This window comes from Callithrix jacchus, chromosome 3, assembly GCF_049354715.1.
Source record: "Callithrix jacchus isolate 240 chromosome 3, calJac240_pri, whole genome shotgun sequence".
Classification (NCBI taxonomy): domain Eukaryota; kingdom Metazoa; phylum Chordata; class Mammalia; order Primates; family Cebidae; genus Callithrix; species Callithrix jacchus.
The window spans coordinates 46,355,037-46,370,136 of NC_133504.1; the positions used below are offsets into that span (position 1 = coordinate 46,355,037).

At 35.5% G+C, this 15,100-nt stretch overlaps 1 protein-coding gene and 1 pseudogene across 6 annotated transcripts in view; both read left to right on the forward strand.

Annotated features, from left to right (window-relative positions):
* LRBA (LPS responsive beige-like anchor protein) overlaps positions 1-15,100 on the forward strand; it is a 772,728-nt gene that overhangs the window by 600,681 nt on the left and 156,947 nt on the right. The window lies entirely within an intron of this gene.
* Positions 9,127-10,131, forward strand: LOC144581733 (endonuclease 8-like 2 pseudogene; annotated as a pseudogene).

Below are 15,100 nucleotides of genomic sequence, written 5' to 3' on the forward strand. Positions count from 1 at the left end.
TGATCCTGTCTCTGTTGTTTTGATCCTGCTTCTTTTTAAAATATTACATTTTGACACCTTAGAAATCACATGTAAATTATTATAATAAATAAACATAAATATATAAGAACACACTTAAATTACTATAATAATGTAAATATTTTATTCAGCTATCACATTATATTTCAGGTGGAATCATGATTAGTTATAATCATCAACTTTATTTGTATTGTCTTGCTGGAGTTCTTAGATATACTAAAGAAATGTTAAACAGTAGAGAGGAGAGGGTGAAATATGATGGTGGGGTTGTAGGAATCATTTTATTGAGTGAATCCTAAAGCATACCTGCCTGATTAATATAGTGTACATACTGTAAAATGTTTTTATGAGATTGTCTCAAAATGAAATGTAAGGTATGTAGAAGATTTAAGTTTTTTTCAGAAAGAAAAAATAAGAATAGGTTAACATTTCTGGTAACTTAACTTTTGCTGAGGGGGAGCTGTTACTTCAATATCTTAATATCCCTATTTCTTTATATTTTGCCAATTCTCAAAGAATAAATTACCAAAAATTGAGGTTATTCCTATGAATAATGGTTAAAAATGTTAATTCTTTTTATTTTAAAGAAGAAAGAGATTTTTTTAACTAAAGCAATCTTTTATTTTTAGCACAATTTACTGTTTTTAAAGTTTTGCAGATCATTCGTATTTCTCTGCATCATTGGTGATTCCATTTCAGATCTGACCTCTCAATGATGGTTTTTATTCCACCTGAAGAAGCAGATCAGTAGTGTTGATTGGTTCTCTAAGGAGGTTTAGAGCTACTCTCTAAAGGAAATATAATACAAGCCACAAATATAAGCCACCTGTGTAATAAAATTATCTTGTTGCATTTTTAAAAGTAAAATTAATTTTAATAATATATCTTAACCATATATATTCAAGATATTATTTCAGTATGTAATTAACATAAAATTATTAGATATTTTACTTTTGTTGATACTAAGTCTTCCAGTGTTATTTTACTCTTAAGATGTCTCTATTTACATGACACATCTGTGTTCAAAGTAGCCACACGTTTTGAGTCCAGTAGCCATTACGGCTAGTGGCTGCTATATTGGGCAGTGCGAATTTAGGGCATTGTTTTGAAATCACACCAAGGGATAGGTTGGGAAGAAAGAATGCCTTCACCGTTTTTGAACAATGATGTTTCTGATGTATCCTTCATCTAAAAATGAACAGACAATTAGCAACAATCTATAATCTTGAAGACTTAAATAGAAAGTATTAAAATTGGGTTGGAGAATCATCACTGTGATAAATAATATTTTAAAATTCCCAGTAGATTCTGTGTTTTAAATCTTTAAAATTAACTTAAATTTAGAAACTGAGGTTCAGAATAGATTGCTATCTTCAGCCTGAACCTTGAATTATTATGACCAAATTTTGTTTAACAAATTACAGACTCATGAAGTTTAAATGAATTTGACTAGGCAAACATATCTAAATACTGGGCAGATATCTAAACTTTTCTAGGCAATTTATTGTCATTGATATTTTCCCCCTACTCTTGAGGTAGCCTACTCATTTCAGATACCTTTAGTGTCAATAAATTCAGTCAATCTGACTTGCTGCAGTTTAAATTATTTTCTTTCTCTCCTGTAGAAATGATTAGTGTTCTGTATTAGAACATAGAAGGAATCATAAACGTCATCCCAGTTCATTACTTTGGAATGGGGACAGTAGTAAATGGATCTGAAAAGGAGATTGTTGGAGAACTATACTTTTTTAGAAACCCTGAATCTAACATATATTATTAAAATATAACCTGTACAAAAAATCACACACACAGACACACAAAAAAAAGAATAAAAACTATATATAACCTGTACAAAAGTAAATTAGTTAAAAAAGTTTGGAGGAATCCTGATATATCATTTACTTTTAAAATGTTGTACTTTAATTTTGTTTATCCACTCTCAGACCCTGGTTGTGATACAGCACCAAATATGACACAATTCTTGCCTTCAGTGGACTTTTGCACTAGAAGAGATACCTACAGTAAAAGAAGTCCCAGCAATTTCATACATTAGTTACTCTGTGGGCTCATGGATGCAGCATCTGAAATAAAGAGAAGGGAGAGGAAAGAGGAAATTCAGGGCCAATCATGTGGGGCCTTCTGCTTTATGAAAGTGGTTGAACTTTATTCTGGGTGCAGTGGGGAGACTTGGGAGAATTTGAAGCAGAGAAGTGACATGAATAGATTTTGTGCTTTTAAGAGATCACTGTGATTGGTGTTGAAATATGTATTGCCCTTGTGCATGGCCCACAGTGGAAGTAGTCAGTGTTGTTAATTAGGCAAGGAGTGGTGAAGGCTTATATTCAGTAGTGGCAGTGGGGCTAGGGAAATGTGGATTAATTTAAGACATATTTAGAAGGTAACTGTTAGGATTTGGTAATTGGTTTGTCTTGTAAAATGAGAGAGGAAGAGTGAAAGATTAAATTTGACTCGGGCATATATATGTAGCACAGAAGAAAGAAAAAGTTTTGTTAAGTCATAGATATTTAGCTGCCTGCCTTCAAGAAGAAAACTAAGAGAAGTTAATTAAAATCCCCCAAAACACATGTACTTAGGCTAGCATTTATTGGTTACTTCGTATATTTAATATATATTAGAGAGCATTTAGAATTAAAAGAATAAGATAAACATAGTTATTTAGTTAACATATCTCTCCAGATGAAAAAGACAGGCATATACAAAATAATTTTTAGTACAAATTAGATAGTGATATAATAAGATACAAACAAAATTAAATGAATTCTGACTGGGGGAGAGAAGATTGCAAATGACTTCACAGAGTAAGTGATTTTTGAGCTGTATCTTAAGGGATGCGAAAGAGTCTAACAGACCTCCCACATTTATGTCTCTATCCTGTATGTTTCTCCTGGTATCTGACTCCCTCCATGACATCTCCATTTGAATATATAAACTGTGTCTGAAATGTAACATGTTCAAAACTAAATTCCTCATCTTCATTTCTTCAAACCTGTTCTTACAGTCTTCCCCGTGTAGTAAATGGTTTCCTATTTCAGTATAAGCTGAAATCTTTGCAATGTAAGGCCCTACACCACCTAACTCCCTTCCACAATCCTATTACCTCTTGAGCTCTTCTGTTTGTCATTCCATTCACTCTGTTCTAGCTAAACAGGGCCTACTCAGTGTCCTTCAAATACTTCAAATACCTCAACACCTTTGCTTTTCCTATACCATTCACCTGAGGCGTTTGTTTTAGTTACCTTTAAGAACTCATTCTTCATCCCTTTCAGGTTTTTGCTCAGATGTCACCTTCTCAGTAAGGTCTTCTTTCTCCTTCCTATTTAAAATTGTACCCCTTACCTCATGCACTTTTACTTACTCCCTGACTTCATTTTTCTTTATGTCACTCACCATCTGACATATGTATCTTATGCTTATTGATTTATTATGTCATATCCCACTTGAAATTAGCTTCATGAGAGCCTGAATTTTTGACTGTTTTGCTCATTCGTTTATCCCTAGAACCTAGAATGGTGTTTGGAACATAGTGGGTAGTAAATTAAATATGTATTACGTTAATAACATGATGAAATGAGGAAGAGTGTTCTGAGCAAGGGAAGTGAAATGAACAAAGCTCAGAAAAGATGTTTGGCACATTGGGAAATGCTTATTGATCTGCTAATTGGTCTTATATTTTGGGTATGTAGGAAACAGAAACAGTTTCTGAAAGGCAGTTGAGTCTAATATGAAGGCCTTTGGTAACACATTGGGAAATGCTTATTGATCTGCTAATTGGTCTTATATTTTGGGTATGTAGGAAACAGAAACAGTTTCTGAAAGGCAGTTGAGTCTAATATGAAGGCCTTTGGTAACAGTCTAAAAATGCTTGATTTAATTCTATAAGCCACTTCAGCAAGTAACAGGCAGATAATAGAGATGATTGGCTTTGCAATCTGCCTGATCTGTGTCACGGGTATTAAAGATACGCAAACAAATGAGCATTTGGTTGACTGAGGGACAGGAGGCCTAAAGCTTCTCTAAGAGCAACTGAAAGAGCCTGAGAAAAGTAGAGAGGTAATTTGTGGAGAAACCCAGAAGGGTACTGCAAAACCTAAATGGGTATGTCCTGGATGTGGAGTGGGACTACTAACATCTCGTTTTTTAGGATGGTATTTTCTGTCCACAAGAGAACTGGTAACTGGATGTCATATGCTGATCAGAAGTTGTTAATGATTCAGTTTTCTACACTTCTACAATTAATACAGATTGAGTTATTACTGCTGTAGCTTTGCAAAAGAAAATGGACATACCATCATTGGCTGTATCTTGGATTTTTCATTTAAAAACCTATTTTATAATGTAATGTGCATCATTGGTGGTGAATGTAAAATTTGTATTAAGTTATGAAGTTAGTAGGGTCAGTAAAGTATATTCCATATTTACAGTTAAGTAAATAGAATGTAATTAAATCCTAAGAGACAATATTATTTTAAAAATAAATGACTATGCAGTAATATTATATGAACTCATATATAATGTAATATTTTAGCCTTAAAAGTTAACCCTTAGAACTCATATATAATGTAATATTTTAGCCTTAAAAGTTAACTTTTCTGAGTTAACACTTAGAAAGTGTACATAGGTATGTTAAATAATAATACACTGTGGAGGTGATCATAGAATAGTTTTGTGGCTTGTGAGATTTGTAAAACATGAGACCTTTGACTTGCCCTCTATTACCTCAGAAATCCCAGAGGTCTGCAATCTGAAGATAAATTAGGTTTCTTTTTTCCCTTAGCAGCACATCTTCTACCACGTTAATACATTCCACGGATGCTGATATCATCAGCATTAGGCCCATTTATAAGAAAGTGCTTAGCTACAGTTAATAGAACATAATTGATGGAAATGTATTTCTTAATGTATTTATTTTTTAAAAAACTTAAACTTTGATGATTTAGTAATTTTATTTTCTTAGTAAAAACAATCTTCATACTGTTTTCAGACATCTTTTAAAAATAATTTAGAATTTATAAAAATGCTGAAAGAAAGTAAAATTAAAATCTTTTCCTTTTTCATGCGTTTACACATTTTCAGCTTAAGTGCTCCTTCCTATCTTCCCTACCTCCCTCCTATTTTTTGCCAGCCTCTCTTCTTTTCATCATTGAGCCAAACATTCTCAAATGTTAGTTTATCCTTGCTTTTATACATAACTTAAACATAACTTGTGATTTGCTAATTTAACCACATCTCTTTGGCCCTTTTCCTCAAGTATCAGTAGGTTAAATGATGAACCTTTGTGCTAATTTTTTTCAGTATTGAAGTTTGTACTGTCTGCAATGAACTACATTTTGCTCATTGATAAAAATTACTTGAAACTCTGAATATTTTTCTTCTCATGCTATTTATATACTGTACAGGAAAATTAAAACCCTATTAAGATATTTGGAAAATATGCATATTTTCCAGAATTATAAAAATGCATACATATGTCAAGTATGATTTGTTTTTTGACTGGAGATCTTATATTTTTTGTTCAACTAAAAATGTAGACTGTTCATTAATGTGTTCTTGGATACTGAGATGAGTGGTTCTTCTCCCATACTAAATATATATCTACCACTCCCTCCAGAAAGGTTTTAAGGTACACATTTTATTTGCACCTTCTGTTATGGCAGTTACAGCTTGCCTTTTGTTTGCATTATTAATGTCCATTATTTCTTTCCAAATTATAATTTATTTGGAAATGGGGTCTAGAACAGCAAAAGGCCCAATGAAGATGTCCATTCAAACATGGAAGTCAAAAATGTGTTGAAAGCAAGAAGGAACCATCAGTTATTGGGGATATTTATCATAATATGAAACATGTTAAGCCCTACTGTCATTGCTAATAAAAAAATAATATATTTGTTTTGAATGTCATTAGGTATTTGGCAGGAACTATTAAGTCTCAAATATTTTTGTGGGCATATATATTTTATATTTTTAAAAGTAAGTTTTGTTAAGCATTCTTAGAATTATGTTAAATGCTTTTATGATTGGGTATATTTCAGTGAATGACCTGTTGGCTTTAAGATTTGGGTAAGTTGAGTCTGTAATTTGGGATTTTTATCACATTATCCCATATGAGCCTCACAGCAAACCCTGTGGTTTTGAAATGGCAATTGAGGTGAGTAAAGGTCACAGAAATTAAATTAATTTGAGTGCATGTGATAGTAAGTTGAGTAGACGAGACTCAAACCCAATTATTCTTTCTATATCAGATTGAAATAGATTATAATTTATCTATTGATTTGTAATCCATTATTTTTCTTTATTTTAATGCATTTGAAGTAACAGTTTTATAATATCTAAAACCACATAATATTTATTGGGTTGATCTAGAAGGATTATAGATTAGTTTTACTTTTCCAGTTTTGAAAATGATTATTTTTCTTTTACTGTAGGAAAAATAGCATTTTATCTACCAAATAATGAAAAACTAAATTTAAATGTCCACTTGAAAGCTTTCAGATATGTAGTTGATTTAAAATAACTATTATAAATACAATTCAGTGTACTTGATCTCTAGTGAATTTTTAAAAAGTTTTTATACTTGTGGGCTAACAAAATAAATACTTGAAAATTAAAAATTTATAAAAACATACACCTTATATTTTTATAATATATTGTTCATCAACTCTTTTTTTGTTAAGAAAGCTTATTTTCAATTTTTATCATTTTTTCATGTTAGTGGTGTAAAGCTAACATTTTGCTTTCACATCTTTTTACTGTCAGTGTTCCTAAGCAGTGCACCTTAAATTAGTTCATCTCTAATTTATCATGCTTCTATTTGAGTTGTCTGGATTTCATATTTAGGAAGAATAAAATGAATATTTAATTTTAACTGTAAAGGAGCATCTTTGTTATTATTTCTGTTTTGATTATCTTGTTTATTTTTGGTTGATAGATTAGTAGTTGGCATGTTTGCTCCAATATGTTGAAGTGGTAGGTTTAGTTCAGTGCATAGAATTTGTGACTATTAAAAGGAAAATCATACAGCCTGGCTGCAAAGGTCGTTCATATCAGTAGATATTATAACTTAATAAAGAAAACTAAAGCATATGTGTGGTCACAACCAATCCTTGTCATTATGCCATGAAAGCTTTGGGATTTGTGATCAAAGCAACAGGCTTATCCTGAACTGAGGTATAACCTCTGGTTGAACCTTTCAAGTTTTTATTTTCGGAGATGATGCTCTAAATGTTGGCCATGTTACCTGCCTCTAAGACCTATCTACCTAATTAAGTGATAGAGATTAAAATTATTGTGAGCAAGCCAGAAGAAAATGTATACTGTAAATGTATCTGTCTTCTGTCAGTGTTGTTTACTTATCATTTTCCACTGATGCTTTAAAGGATTGCTGAACATGTGTTTTTTATCCAGAGCTGACTGCACTGTTCTGATGAATATAAAACATACTTCACTTTGTAAATGCACATTAAAAGTATTAGAAAGGCATAATCTTTGACTCTGTTACTACATTTCATCTGTCAAAAGAGATAATTTTGAACTGTAATATTTGGTATTGTATCAAGACATGGTACTTAGAAAAATGCTTTTAGGATTAAAATGGAATTCTACTGTAAAACTTAAATGTCATTGTCATCGATAGTAAGATTTGTCTGTATATATGCTTATTTATTTTGTTACATGTTGGTATATCTCAGTTGAGTTCAGCATGTTTATTTCATATTAAGAGAGTATTGAACTCTTATCGCTGACATGCAGATTTTCTTGTGATGAGACTACAATAGAGTTTAAATACAGCATGTCCTCAAATAATGTTATTTCATTCAATGTTATGTTATAATGCTGATAAAAAATAACATCAATTCATGGCCAGGGCCACTGTCTGTTGAGTGTTCACAGGTTCTCCCCATGTCTGTGTGGGTTTTTTCCAGGTACTCTGGTTTCCTTTCACATCCCAAAGATGTGCACATGTGGTGAATTGGTGTGTCTACATGGTTCCCATCTGAGTGAGTGTGTGCGTTTGTGTGTGTGAGTGCTCCTTGCAATGAGATGGTACCTGGTGTCCTGTCCAGGGTGGGTTCCTGCCTTGTGCCCTGAGTTGCCAGGGTAGGTATAGGGCACCTGCAATCCTGAAGTGGCATAATTAAGTAAATAATTATCTTACTTGTTTTTATTAATCTTTCTTAGATGTATGTATAGCTCACATTTATTTCAATATTTAATATTAGAAGAGTTTTGGGTATCTATTTAGAAGTTTGGTGATGTTTTTGTGGCCATTGAAATATGCCGTAGGAACCTAACTCATTTATATTAATTAGCTGGTGGTAAAACTGGTTTTGTTATATGTCATTTTATGAAATTTTGCAGTTTCCAAGAACCCATCGATGACAGTGAGGATTTCCGTGTATATGCTCATTCTCTTACTAATTTAATTGTGCTAATTTGATATTCTTCATACTGTATGTAAAATCTTCATAATCTCTCTCCTCAGTATTAGTTATTTAGAAATGCTTGTCATATTTTAAATTCACATATAAAGTCCTCAATCTCATGGATCCTTCCATTTAGAGGGTGATACAAACAAGCAGTTATAATACAGATTGATGAGTTCTGTGTTAGGGAAATATAATGGATTACGATCTTTTCCCTAAAGCTTTGGCCACCCCAACTTTTAGACATAATATTCTCATTTGAACTTCTGGAATGCTAGTTGTTTTCACAACCTATTTTCTCTTAAAAATATATCATTTCACTCTTACTGATTTAGATCGTATTCTGTAGGGGGAAGACACTCATGTTTATGTATCCCAGACCCTAACACAGTTCTCTCTAAAGAATAAGAACTAACTTACAGGGGCATTCCCTAAGGGGATGGAGCCCGTGAGGGCCATGACACTGAGAAATCTCCCCTCAGAGCTGGAGTGGCTGTGTTGGCTGTGCAGCGTGCTTGGTCGGGCCAAGGGGCCTCCCACTGGGATCTGGGATGTCAGAAAGGCCATTGGTGAAGAAATTTCACCATTTGGTCTCCCCCTTTGTGGGCCAGTGGGTGGTCAAGAATAAGAAGCTACAGCCCACCAGCCTCCAGTGTCTGTGGCTCTAGGACACCCAGGTCTGTAGAAATAAATTATTCCTTAGATTTGATCCAGATGAAGAAATGGGGCTTGCTGGTAACAGCCCATCGCCAGAGACTCCACAAAAAGAAGCGCAGAAGGAAGGGACTGTGGACCCAAAGCAGGCCCAGGAGTGCAGCAGGCAGAAGACCCTATGGATCCTCACCAGAGCTTGTCCTCCAGGAAGAGGATGATTCTGAGTGTTTGGAGGGAGACACCCTGCAGGAGATGCTGGGAGGTGGCTGTCAGCTTCGGTTTGTTGGGCAGTGTTTGGGTGAACAAGTTCTCCAGAGCCAAGAAAGCCAACAAGAGGGGGGGACTAGAGGGATCCTGCCCCGAGGTGGGTCCTGCACTTTCGTGGTGGTGGCTTCCTGGCATTTTAAAATTGTCTGATGTCTTGGAGCTCTTTCCCAGCGATCACACCCACCTGTGACATCCTGTCTGAGAAGTTCCATGGAAGGTAAACCTTGGAAGCTCTAGGCCAGGCTCAGCCTGTCTGCTTTACACTGTTGGACCAGAGATCCTTTTCAGGGCTAGGGAACATCATCAAGAATAAAGTCTTGTATGGAGCCGGGATCCATCCATCCCCTTTCTTTCGGTTTAGTCCTGAGTTCCTTGCTGGGGAGGCTCTGGTGGATCACGTGGTAGAGTTCAGTACTGCCTTGCTGCAGGGCAAGTTCTGGGCAAACCACAGCACAGACATGTCTACCAGAAAGAACAGTGGCCTCCTGGCTACCAGGTCATGAAGGAGGTGTTTGGGCCCCCAAGTGGGTTGTAGAGGCTCACCTGGTAGTGCCCACAGTGCCAGCCCCAGTTGTTGGGAAGAGCGGGAGCAGCATCAATTCTCCTAAGGAGCTCGGGATGGAACCTTGCCCCTTGGGGAACCTGATGTCTAAGTGTCCAGAAAGGAGGATGTGGGCAGGGACAGGGTGCAGAAGGTGGTGTGGGTCAGGGTGCTGGTACTACAATATTCATCTCCCTGGAGTTATGTTGAAGGCAGAGTTTTCATAGTGTTAGATTTTCTTTTTCCTTTTCTAGTTCATTTAATTCTTCCTATTGAATTGCACCATTGTGAAAGATGAGAAAAATCATGATAATGGGTAAGGGGAAAGCCTCCTGGAAGGTAATGGGGCAAGGAAAAAGAAAGCCTATGGGAAATAGCTGTGCTCCTAACATAGCTTTGCAGATGATATGGGGTTTCTTTCGTTTTTGTTTTGAGACAGGGTCTTGTGGTCTCCCAAGCTAGGGTGCAGTAGCATGATCTCAGCTCACTGCAGCCTAGCCCTCCCAGACTTAAGTAGTCCTCACCTCAGCCTCCAGAGTAGCTGGGACTACAGGCATGTGCCATTATGTCTGGCTGATTTTTGTTTACTTTTTATTGAGATGGGGTCTTGCCATGTTGGCCAAGATGGTCTTGAATGCCTGCACTCAATCAGTCCTCCCATCTTGGCCTCCCAAAATGTTGGGACTACAGATGTGAGCTACCACGCCTGGCCAGCTCCTGTATTTTTTTTTTTTGTGGTTTCGCAACTTTAGTTGATTTTAAGGCCCTCCATTTTAGAAAGCAGGAAAAGAGGATTTTTTTTTTCTTGTTCCCCTGGAGGATCCAGGGATGAGGATAGAGTGCTTGGATTCAGCCTCCTCCTGGACGCAGACACCAAGAGGCTGGGTGGAGCAGGGAGCTGTGCCTTTCTGGGGTGCCCAGTGATCTGTAGAGAAAAGCTGCTTGTTTACTCCTTAAGTCTGTATTTGTGACTGTTGATATGTTGAACAATTCAGGAATCAAGGGCAGTGGAGAAACTCCCTCAGGTTGTTGGCAAACAGGTAAATGAAGCTAGGACAGTGCCATGAGAATAAAGCTCTCTGTTAAAAAAAAAGAAGAGTAAGAACTAAATAAATGTGGTTTCTTTTTTGTGATAATGATGTGATACATCACCCTTCATTTCTACCTAAGGTTTGAATCATATAATTGAGAGGGGTTTTTATAAGTTTGATTCTTTTAATAAAAAAATAACATTTACATTCTATTTGTATTTCTGCCCATATTGAATTCTTTCTTCATTTTGTGTGTATGTATATATTTATATGTTATATACTTATATGTATATATGGGTGCGCTGTCACCCAGGTTGGAGTACAGTAGTGTGAACATGGCTCACTGCAGCCTCCCGGGCTCAAGTAGTCTTCCCACATCAGCCTCTCAAATAACTGGGACTACAGGCACAGGTCCATGCCACCATACCCAGCTAAATTTTTAAATTTTTTAATAGAGATGGGTCTTGCCATGTTGCTCAGGCTGGTCTTGAACTCCTGGAAATAAGCCATCCTTCTCTTTCTGTCTCCCAAAGTGGTGGGATTACAGGCCTGAGCCATGGTGCCTGGCCTAGAAATTAATTATCATGGCCGGGCTTGGAGGCTCATTCCTGTAATCCCAGCACTTTGGGAGGCCGAGGTGGGTGGATCACCTGAGGTTAAGAGTTTGAGACTAGCCTGGCCAACATGGTGAAACCTCATCTCTACTAAAAATTAGTCAGGTATGGTGGTGAGTGCCTGTAATTTCAGCTACTCAGGAGGCTGAAGCATGAGAATCACTTAAACCCAGGAGGCAGAGGTTGCAGTGGACCAAGATCACAGCAGTGCACTTCAGCCTGGGTGACAGAGTGAGATTCCATCTCAAAAAAAGAAAGAAGGAAATACATTATCAGTTAATATATTGCTAACTTTTTACCATTATTGAAACAGATAAAATTATAACCACCAACTCAAGTATACAAGAAATATCCTAATTTGAACTCAGCCCTTCCTCATATTAGGCTGGTGAGAAATTCCTTCATAGTTATTAGATGGGTAGGGAAGGGACCTTCTTTTCTCAAGGCTTAAATGAGAATCCAGGCTTATGTATACCTAGAAAATTGGCCTTCACATCTTTAGTCCATCATCTTCTTCATTAGTCATATTTTCATTGCCTAAGATACACATGATCTTTTGGAGGCAGGCAGCTCTGCTGATTACACCAAGTTAGTGTTAGAAAATATTTGCTGACACCAAAAGCCCTGATGCCAAGGGACTAGCTTCCCTATATGCACCATCCATGGGGCCACATGTACAGGAGGCAGATTGTTCTCCATGAAAGGGCACTTGATTGAGAGAAAGACTGGAAGCTAAAATCCAGCCTGTACTTACTCCATTTCCCAAACTGAATTCTCTTAGGGCTGCATTAGCCTAGAAGAGTTGCCTTTTTCTAATTCACATATAGGAACTGTGTGGGCATAGAGTCACCTTCTCACCATTCCCCGTCCTCTGGGTTCCTGCCTAACCTCTTCATCTCTTCTCCTTTCCCCTAGGCTGGCGGGGGGGTGGGGGGGGTGGGGGAAGCTAACTGTAGATTTTGGGAACTTGATTACCTACTCTGTAAAAAAAATTATGCCTCTTTCTTCTTTGGCTTCTCTGTCTAAAAATACTAACATTTGACCCTTTCTTCACCTGGATACATCATATACTCTCTGTTTGCTTAGAGTTTCACACTAGAAAAGAAGGTGCCTTCAAGAGGCCTCTGCTCTGGACCCTGCAATTGTTCTTGAGACAGGAAATGCCTGACTATTCTCTTAAAATGTAGGTGAAGGAAGTGAGAGGAGAAAAATAGAGTGAAATGCAAATTCATATCTTGATAAATTTCAAGTGAAATGTTGAAAGCTTAATTTTTTAATTTTTAGCGTTTAAATTTTTAATTTTGAAATATGTTTACAATGCTTGTTGCACAAAATTTGCATAAAATATTTCCTTAGGAAATCACAGATAAAATCCATAGTAATTAAATGGAAACTGATGAGTTATTACCTCTTTCCCAGCATGATAGAAATTATGTAGCTGAAAGACTTGAAAGTTTGAAATTGCTTTCTTCATATCACTTATTAAAATATTATGGTTTGTTTTATGGATGGTTTGGCTCCATTTAATTTCTAGTTAAATTAATTGAATTTATATTTAGGTTAAGTTGTCAATATTAAATAGCATAATAATTTATAATAAATTTGTATTTAAAAATAAATTGGGCCAGGAACAAAATATGTTTTTTGGAGGAGCTTGAAGCCAGTAGCTTAAGACCAACCTAGGCAACATAGTCAGACTCCGTCACTGCAAAATATTTAAAAATTAGCCAGACATGGTGGTATATTCCTTTAGTCCTTGATACTTGGGAGGCTGAGATGGAAAGATTGAGTGAAGTTTGAGGTTATAGTGAGTTATGGTTGTGCCACTACTGTACTCCAGCCTAGGTGACAGAGTGAGAGAGACCCTGTCTCTTAACTAGGAGTAAGAAAAAAACAGAACTTGTGGAGAATATTTGTTTTCAGCAAATAAATTTTTTGTCAATTTGTTGAGTAACTTGAATAAAATAATAGATGTAGAAGATATGGACAAATAGACAAAATTATAATATTTTGGTGCTATGTATTAGAAAGATTGAAAACTTCATTTTTGTGGCAATTGCTGTGAAATGTCATTTGTTCATTCTGCTTTCTCAAATTAGTGTTGGTAAGAGTACTATTTTTGTATATTTTTACTATGCATTATGCATCTCTGATTTACGATAGAGGTGACCAATCTCCCAAATTTTAAAACTCTGAAGAAAAATAGCACTTAAAACTCAGGCATTAAAATTATTTTGTTTTGAATCTAGGAGAATTATAAAACAAGAGTATGGTGGGTATAACTGGCAAAAGAGGGACAATCAGTATCTTCTAATCATTATAGGATGTCAATGGGGGTGGTATGTCAATGGACAGCAGGTATTACTGAAATGAGAATAATTAGTATTTAATTAAGCAAATGTTGCTTTTGATTGTCAATGAACAAGGAAAGCATGTTTCTCCCTCTTTATTGTAAAACAAGGCCTGACAATAGTAACATTCATCTTCAATAGCACAAGTATTATGAAGTGAAAATAAGATATTTTGGTAAAATTTGTCACAGTTGGAAATTAATTGAATACACACTTCAGCAAATTAATACTAGAAAATTTTAAAGTGATTTATTGGGATAAATCACAACATACAAAAATTCTCTTTGGATTAATTTTATTTATATAACAATTGCTATGTGGAGAGATAAATATCCTGTGTATATGAAAGGTAGAGTTATTCAGGAGAACCAGTTGTTTTCTCATTGTGAAAGTGCTAAAAGTTTGTATTTAGAGGTTTTTTCCTTTAAAAAAAAACACTTTGTATATATGTTAAAAACTTATATTTAAAATATTTAGCATTGTATATACTCTATAAGTAGAACCCAGGCTTATTTGATGACTAAGGACACAGGATTTCTAGTTAAACAAGTCCTGATCCAACTTCCATATTTATAATATATCAACTGTTAACCTTGAACAAAGTATTTTTTTTTGAGCCTTAGTTCATTTTTTAAGTAGAAATGATTGATACCTTACCTTGGAAAGTGTTTGTGAGGTTAAATGTAATATGGTTTATTAAGAGTTTATTCATTTATGGTATGAGAGTATGACTCATACCATACAATAAGCATTAGCTCAAACAAATTGGATATGGCTCTTTGCTGCAGAAAATAACACACATCTGTCTTTTCCCCTTTTATCAATTAGAATTATATGCTTTGTTTTTGAAGATGAGAATCTTAAAATTTTTGTGTGATTATAGTCTAATTGTATTTATAGCTGAGCTTTAAACAAGGTCTTTTTAAAAAAATTGTTCAGTTCTAATGCTTTTTAAGTCTAATGGTCAGGTGGTTGTCAGCCATTTGGAGGGAGAACAAGCTCATTTCTGCCCTGCTTAGTTAATTATTGTGATTGTAAACAAAGGATGTACAATTCAAAGTCAGACATTTCACATGGATGATGGAGGTGATAATAGCTTAATTCCTGCTGGATTTTTTTTCCCTGCTCTGGCAAGTTCGTACTGACCTTGTCCAAAATCTGATGACCTCCCTATTTTACTCAA